Source organism: Serinus canaria, chromosome 4 (assembly GCF_022539315.1).
Source record: "Serinus canaria isolate serCan28SL12 chromosome 4, serCan2020, whole genome shotgun sequence".
Taxonomy (NCBI): domain Eukaryota; kingdom Metazoa; phylum Chordata; class Aves; order Passeriformes; family Fringillidae; genus Serinus; species Serinus canaria.
In genome coordinates, this window is record NC_066317.1 from 9,809,900 (window position 1) to 9,817,938 (window position 8,039).

Here is an 8,039-nt window from a genome sequence, read left to right on the forward strand (position 1 = left end):
GCTCCTCTGCCCCTTGCCTTGCCTAAGAAAGTTAACAAAGGGAAACAAGGGAAGTCATGAACAACAGAAGTAAAAAATGGTGGTGAAAAGTAGGCAGGAACACCTATGTTTGTGCATTATTTACAGTGGGTTAACAAATGGTTTTCATCTCTGGTCATCTAATACATCTTGCCTTGAGACACCCCTCTATGCATGTCTGTGTACACAAATGTATATACCCTGGTTAAATTAGCTATGTTTTTAGACTCTTTCCATGCCAAAAGCCAGCTGGGAGAAATACTAGAGACTTTCTGGGTAGTCTGAACTTTTCATTTCTTCCTTTCAAACAAGGTCTATGGATTATTTATCCATTCCCTTCAAGTGTGAACACATTCTGTCATTCATTATTGTATGAACATCCTTAGGGACAGCATCATGCAATTAGAACCCCTTCTGTCACTTTCCTTCCAGGCCTGGAGATAATGTACTATCCAAACATCACCTCATACATAACTCATTCATTTAATTCCCTGCAGTACACTCACTCCTTACCCTTCTTTGCACTTCCTAAAGCATTTAAATACCATCTTCAAACTCTTGTGGTGAGACTAGCCCACAAAACAGGAATTAGACCAGTTTTTGGAGATGCTGTAAAGATGGCTTTTCTTTGACCCATAGCAATGTTTTTCATGGTCTTCTGGCAGCTCAGTCCTTTGAGAAAAGGAGGCTCAAAAACAAGCCCTTCCTAGAAGAGAGCTGCAGCTTATTGCTTTCTCTGCTGTGTTTCAGCTGTTTCCAGGGCCTTACTGAGCATCCTGGGTCATATGATTTCCTTTTGCTCAAGTGTGTCAACAGCAGATTAGCTCTGTTCTGGTGGTGCTGCACTCAGCATACAAACAGTGCAGGCAATGAATTTCAAAACAGAAATGCTGGGAGCTACAGAGAATATTCTTGGTTTTGGAAGCGTTGTCACAATGCTCAAACCTTGAACACCTACAGTGAAACATCTGCTTAGAAAGGAAAGGTTATCGTGTAGAACAGCAAGAGTTTCTATTGTAAAACAAAAAAAAAAAAAAACAAAAAAAAAAAATCAAACACCTGAGGGAGCAAAATATCAACAAAATATCAATTCCTCCTCTAGGAACCCTCTGGAGAAATCAGCTGTTTCCTTACAAGACGTACCACTTAAGAGGGAAGCATTCTCCACTTTTTTTTCTCAAATGAATTTTGTGCTCAGTAAAAGCATGAGCACATTGCATTATGCTTCTTACACTTGCCAGTGCCTAACTATACTTAGTCTGCTTCCAAAGCCTGTCAAGTGTGCCTATTTTCTCTGTTGTTAAATAGACTGTTTTGTGCAGTTTCCTCCCTCTGCACAACAATGAACAGACTGGTGTGTGTCACTCCAGTATTGTCATTAACAGCAGGCTGGAATCAGGCCATGCTTTGCTGGAGCAAAGCCAGACCAGAAAAGTGTCTTAATAAATGCCAACACTTTTCTGAGAGAATACCCCAAACAAAGCAAGCCAGGAAAATTCCAGAAAAATATGTTTTCATTGAAATGTATAGGATTTTACAAACATCAAATATTGGTTTTTATTAATTTATATTAATTTTTTTTTTAAAACAAAATCTTGATTTTGGTGAGAGGGGCCAGGAGAAGTACAACTGGTTTCTTGTCAGATGAAGCAACCCTCAGGAACCTAGGGTCTGTTCTGAAAATGTCATTGCTGATGAAAGCCCAGCAATTATTCTGTGATTCACAGCCCAGGAGCAGGTCCCACTTGCTGGCTGCCACATATAAGAGGCTATACAAGTTTCTCAAAAAGGTTTTTTCCTCCTACTTTTCCCTAGGTTTTTTTTATTTTTTTTTTTGGCACAGGTTTATCACACATACTTCCCTTCCTACTACCCTAAAAACTAAAAAAATAAAACCCAAAACAAATATCTCCAAAGCCCCAGGGCTTCTGAATTCCTCAAAACTGCAAAAAGAAATCTCTGTTTTCTGCTCGCTCTGCTCTCCAATATTGACTTCTCCAGGGAGTTCACAGTAAGTATGAAATGCAGGTCCATACAATGCAACACCCAGGGTGACCATGTGGTTTAAAATGAAATTTCTTTGGTGTCCCTACAAGCAGAAGAAAACCCCAATAGTAAGTGAGCAATGTTGCCTACTCTTAGGTATTTTTCTCATTTGTTTCTCTTTTGGTGGAATACACTATACATTAAATATTTCACTGGAGTCATCAGCAACACTGTACTGCCTCATATGAAATGAATTAGGCTCCTTGGAGAGTTAGTTTGGATTTAATGCTGGGTTTAATGGTCTAGCTAGTGTGGTTCTCTGAATAACCTGACTGTCATTAAAACTCACTCTGTGTGAAAAGATATGAAGATCCAAACCAGATGAATCAGTGCTAAGTCTGCAAAATTAGTGTAGTGTTGAATTCTGGTCCTCAAAGAGTGCAATGCAGAGCAACTGCAGGGATGACTTATGAGGCAATTTTTCTGTATTAATTTAGATGACATACTCTGCCCTGCAAACATAACTCAGGCATTCTTCTGTCCATGTCACAAGTACAATCTGCTGAGTCAGCTTTTAGCTGGCTCTTGATTTCAATGCCATAAATTTCAGCAGCTGGTGATAAAATACATACTTGTTCTTTCTGAGTAGAGCCAGAAGTTAGTTTTACATTTCTCCAAACCTGGAGCTGGATATGGTATTACAGTGGTGCCTGGAGGTAAAAGTAATTAATTGTTCCTGTCCAAAACTTTTCTATAAAAACTATTCACCTTTTATATGTATAAATTTGCAAGTGTCTGTGTTAAAAAGAAAAAATCAAAAGGTTTTAGACAAGCCGAAAATTCAAGAAAATCTGCCTTATAGCTGGGGAGAGTGGGCTGTACTGACAGGCCTATTTACAAAGAAAACTGTGGTTTCTTTTTGTTTTAAACCCCAATACTTTTGCCTCAAACATTCCTTCAGCAGTGGCACCTGTTTTAATACAGTCACAGAATCACTTTGGTTGAAAAAGTCCCCTAAAACTGAGTCCACCTGCTAACCTAGTACTGCCATTACAAAACCTTGTCCTTAAGTACCACATTTACTCATCTTTTAAATATCTCTAGGGATGGTGGCTTGAGGGCTTTCCTGGGCAGTCTATTCCAAAGCTTGGTAGCCCTTTCCATGAAGAACTTCTTTCCTAATATCCAATCTAAACCTGCCCCAGTGCAAACTTGAAGGCATTTCATCTTGTCCTATTTGTTGTTACTTGGGAGAAGGGACTTAGGTCACTTATGTATGTCAAATTCTAAAAGTAAAATTTTATCTTACTGTTATTCTCAGTCTAATGGGAGCTTTGGTTGCTCTTTCTGCCATTTCAATGCTTTGATTTGCTGGCACCATGTGTGCTGTCATGCCATGCCATGAAAGAGGTTTGCTTTCTCTTTGAGAAACCACAAACACTGCCTGCAGATTCACAGATCTTCAGTGGTAATAATGTCCAACATCCCCAGTGTTGCCAACATATTTTATGAAAAATCCTTTACTTAGGATTTTTCCTTTCCTAGAGCTGAGAAGCCTCGGAACAAACTAAACAATTCTTATCTGCTGCTGTGGAATGCCACGGGAAAATCTGTGATTGGCCCCGTCGGACTGTTTGCAATTAAGAGCCTATCACAGGACACCTGTTCGATCACAGGACACCTGTTCGGCCCGTCTCGGGCTGAGAAGACTTCAGTTTACACATTCTTTTCTATTCTTAGCTTAGCCTTGTAGTGAAATCCTTCTCTTTATTCTTTTAGTATAGTTTTATATCTTATATATCATATCATAATAAATCAAAGCCTTCTGATGCATGGAGTCAACGTTGTCCTCTCTTCCCTCATTCTGGAACCCCAGAAAACCACTGTAATACCCCAGTTCCCTCTGCCCTACTCACACACTTATTATCAGCCTGTAAGCCAAACTCCAGGATGGACTGGAGTCCATCCAGTCCATCCATCCCAAATAATCTGTTGAGATCCCTTCCAACCCAATTTTTCTCATTTGATTCTTGAATGCAAATATAAAAGTCCTACAAAGAAATGAAGCAACATACAAAACAACAAGTAGTGGTATAAAGAAGGGGAAGAAACCAGGGCAGTTTTAATCCTGAGATTAATTCCTCTACCATTTGAGATGGTTAAGTACTTCAAAGACATCTCTAGGAAAATGCCCAGTTCCTAAGGCTCATTTATAAAATGCACTAACATTGAGAGAAGTCTTCCAGAATGACATTCTTTCCTCCTCCAAAATGTGCTCAGGGTTTTGATGATATTTCATAGAGCCAGCCCTAGAAGAACTGATTAATTGCACTCCCTGTTCAATGGGGTAGGTGAAAAGTTGGAATGCAGGCATCTGGCCTAGCAATACAATTAGGATTGTAAAGTGACTAATGAGATGAGTAATGGCTTAAAACTTCACCTTTCCCAGAAATGAAAAGTGGAGGGAGTTAGTTGCATTTATATGCCAATTCCTCCTATATAGAGACCAGATGGCTTTTAGAACTTGTTCCATTGATTGTCTCTATTTTTTTCAAGTTTTTTTATTGACATTCCAGAAAGGGAATTCTTCTTTCATAGCAGCCACGTAACTTATCTCTGCAAAGTTTTACAGTTATTTCTTCCCTCTCCTTTTCCCTGATCTCTTTTTTTTATAACTCAGGAGCCAATTTTGCATAGTTTAACTGTAATATAGCAGCAGAATAACATTGTTCTTTTGCTTAACCTGGTTTGTCATTTATACTAAACAAAAACTTGGCCCTCAGAACAGAGGTTGCATGCAGGTGAAAAATGATGGCTCTGTACAGCAAGTTGAAAATTTTGCCTTCTACTAGACCCTTGTTTTGTCCAGGGTCATGTGTCTAAGTCACACCTGAAGAAGCACTGATGCACATACCTGTTTACAGGAGGCAGGAGTGGTTTGCTAACTCAGAATGCACTACTCAGCTGGGGACTGCATCTGCAAATTGAACATTTATCAGTAAATCTGAATTAGTATTTTAAGAGGAACTGACTGAATAGCACACATGTGGTACAGAAATTGCCAGAGCGCCAGAAAGAAAAGACACAGCAGGGTGATGATAACCACTATTATTAGTACTTTTATCAATGGAAATGATAAGTAAGTAGTAATAATGTATCCCAGTGTTTTGATTTTAAAGGTTGTTTTTGTTTTTTTTTCTAGGATTAAGTGTTTCACACAAGTCTGGATTATATTTTAATATATACAAGGCAATATTTCAAGAAGGAAGGCAGGCTTAATGCATGTTTCACAGAGCTCTGTACATCAGGATATTTCAACACTTCAGCCTCATGTTAGCATAAATTTGCAGAGTGTTCCAAGGTGGCACTGCTAGATACTGTGCCAGGAGGTGTCCTGTTCCCTGCTGAATCCATGAGCAATCCTTGCAGCAGTGCTGACCATGCTCAGTGTGCCACTAGGAGCTTTTCCAAGTGGAATTAGAGTATTGGAAAAGCAAATATTTTACTCTCTGCTTTAGGCTTTTCATCCATTGGCAGTTATTGTGGTGAATAAATAACTTCCAATGAATTTAGCATCTCCCTTTCAGGGAGGTTTCTGTTTCTTGTTTCATAAGCTTTGTAATAAACAAGTTTGTTTCCCTCTGTTGAGGAGACAGCTTGCAAGACTGTAGTATCTACTGCATTTAGGAATGGGACAACTATATTAATTCAGCTTTATTGCACAGGCAGGATACTTGCACCAATGGAAATGTGTAACAACTGAGGCACAGCACCAGGGATTCTGAATATTTTGTTCAAGAAACTAGTTGGTTTTATACACTTCTTGAAGACACAGTATTTCCTGATGTGGTCAGGCTGCCATGTGCTTCTGCAGACACGTCCCACAGCTGTAACTCAATTCTATCCAGTCTATTCCTACAGGAGTGTTGGGATTGACCATAGGACGTCACCTCCTGAGTCACTAAGGAACTTTTGAGGTTTTACATATTGGTCATGTATTCCATTTCCACCACTCTTCTTTTGCTGCAGTTGAAACCATGATAAATGTGATCAGTTGTTAATTCACAGTGAAACAGTGGGTGGAGGGGGCCAGTTGCCTTTACTGGGTGGCTCAGAGTCTTCAGATCTCTGGACAAGAGATCTACCTCTCAGTGTGGAAGAAGTTGTAATGTTTTTAATTTATTATTCTGAATTATTTTCAGTTGAATGACAGATAATGTGTTTAATGACTTGAATTTACAGCCCTCTGTTAATAACTTCATCTGACTATGGAGTGCTAATAACAATGGGAAAGACAGAGAGTAGGCTTATAGCAAAACACCTGAAAAATTGAGTTCAGGATGAGCTACTATAGCTATAAATAAAAGGAGCTAATCTATGACATCTTTACAGAGGAAAAATACCACAGCAGAGCTTCTTCTTATGGCCTTTCTCACTGTTCTTTTTGTGATTGTTCAATGACTTCATGCACTTCAGAGAAGTGCAGCAATGCCTACTTTCCATGTCAGTACTTATAAAAATGTTTCAAATTCACCATGAGTGTAGTGTCTTGCCTGTAAAATTTTTTTCTCCTGGTACTGTTGGCCACAGAAGGCACAGTCCTGATCCAGGCATTGCCAATGGGAAATGGGAAGTATTTGCCTCATATCAGAGGAAGATGTAGACCCACAGGTGGGATGAGATCCTGTTTCTATTCCACACTTACAGGAGCTATTTAAGTTTTCACAGGTGGAAGGCAGAGCAAAAACCACTAGCAGATCCATTGGAGAAAGGGGGGTTTCTCACAGTCCTTCCCTCCCTATTCCCCTCCCAACTTATGGGCATTGCCTAACATTCCTGAAAAAATCCTAGAATAGTTTCAGTTGGAAGGGAACTTTAAAGGTCATCTAGTCCAACTCCTCTACAATGAACAGGGACGTCTTGAACTATATTAGATTGCTCAGAACCTCCTCCATTAGGCCTTGAATGTTTCAAGGGATGGGGCATCTTCCACCCCTCTGGAAACTTGTTTTACCACTCTTAGTGTAAAAATTTTATTCCTTTTATCTAAAAGTAACAGAACCTGTTTTAATTCAAAACCATTGCTCCTTGTCCTATTGCTATAGGCCCTACTAAAATGTATCATAATGTAAATCACAGTGTTTTGAAAATTAAAAATGTCCTGTGACCATTCAGCTAAATAGTTGCTGTAGGTGATGCCCCTCATTATGACTAGAACTAATCAAACCTTCTTGAGAGCAACAGTTCTCCTCATCCTGGAGAAAGCCTTCAAAGTCTGTCCTAACTTTCTTACAAGCTCCTTGTGAATACTGAAATGCCAACAATAAAGTTTCTAAAGAACCTTTTCTCCTGCTGAACAGCCTGGCTTGGTTTATCCTCACAGGAGAGGTGCTACATCCCTCTGACTATTTTTTTGCAGAGAAGAACAAAGAAACCTCCTCCATAACACTGAGTTATTGCAGTTGATGTTCATCCAGGGTCTAGACCTCACACCTCTCTCCTTCTTCAGCACCCTTGGTCTTCTTTTGGAAGCAAAGCCTTTCACTTGTACAACACTTTCTGACTTGCCGATGGAACTTTGGAACTTTGACTGCAGCTGAACTGAGAAAAGTCTCTGTTGCCCATTGAATTGTTCTTCCCATAGGTATCCTGCAGTTCAGACACCAAAGTCTGACCCAACTGCACCATCAGGAGATGAGGAACCAAGAGGGTTCAATTCCAAAGCATCACACAGGCACCTCTGCTACACAAATATCTGGGTGTCTGTGTTTGCATGCACCTGTGGGAGAGTGCATGCAGCCCCCAACTGCTAAGTTACACTTTTTTCATAACTTCAGTCTGAGACAAATGAAATTGCCCCCCAAAAAATGAAGAACGTCAAAATGATGTTCTAAGTGGATCAAAACAAGCTCAACTGAAATAGATGTGGGAGTTTATCAGACCTGATGTAGTAAAACACTAGTAAGATCACTTCCAATTCATACATATAAAACTGAATTTTCAGCACAGATTGATCATATTGCTAGGGATTGATG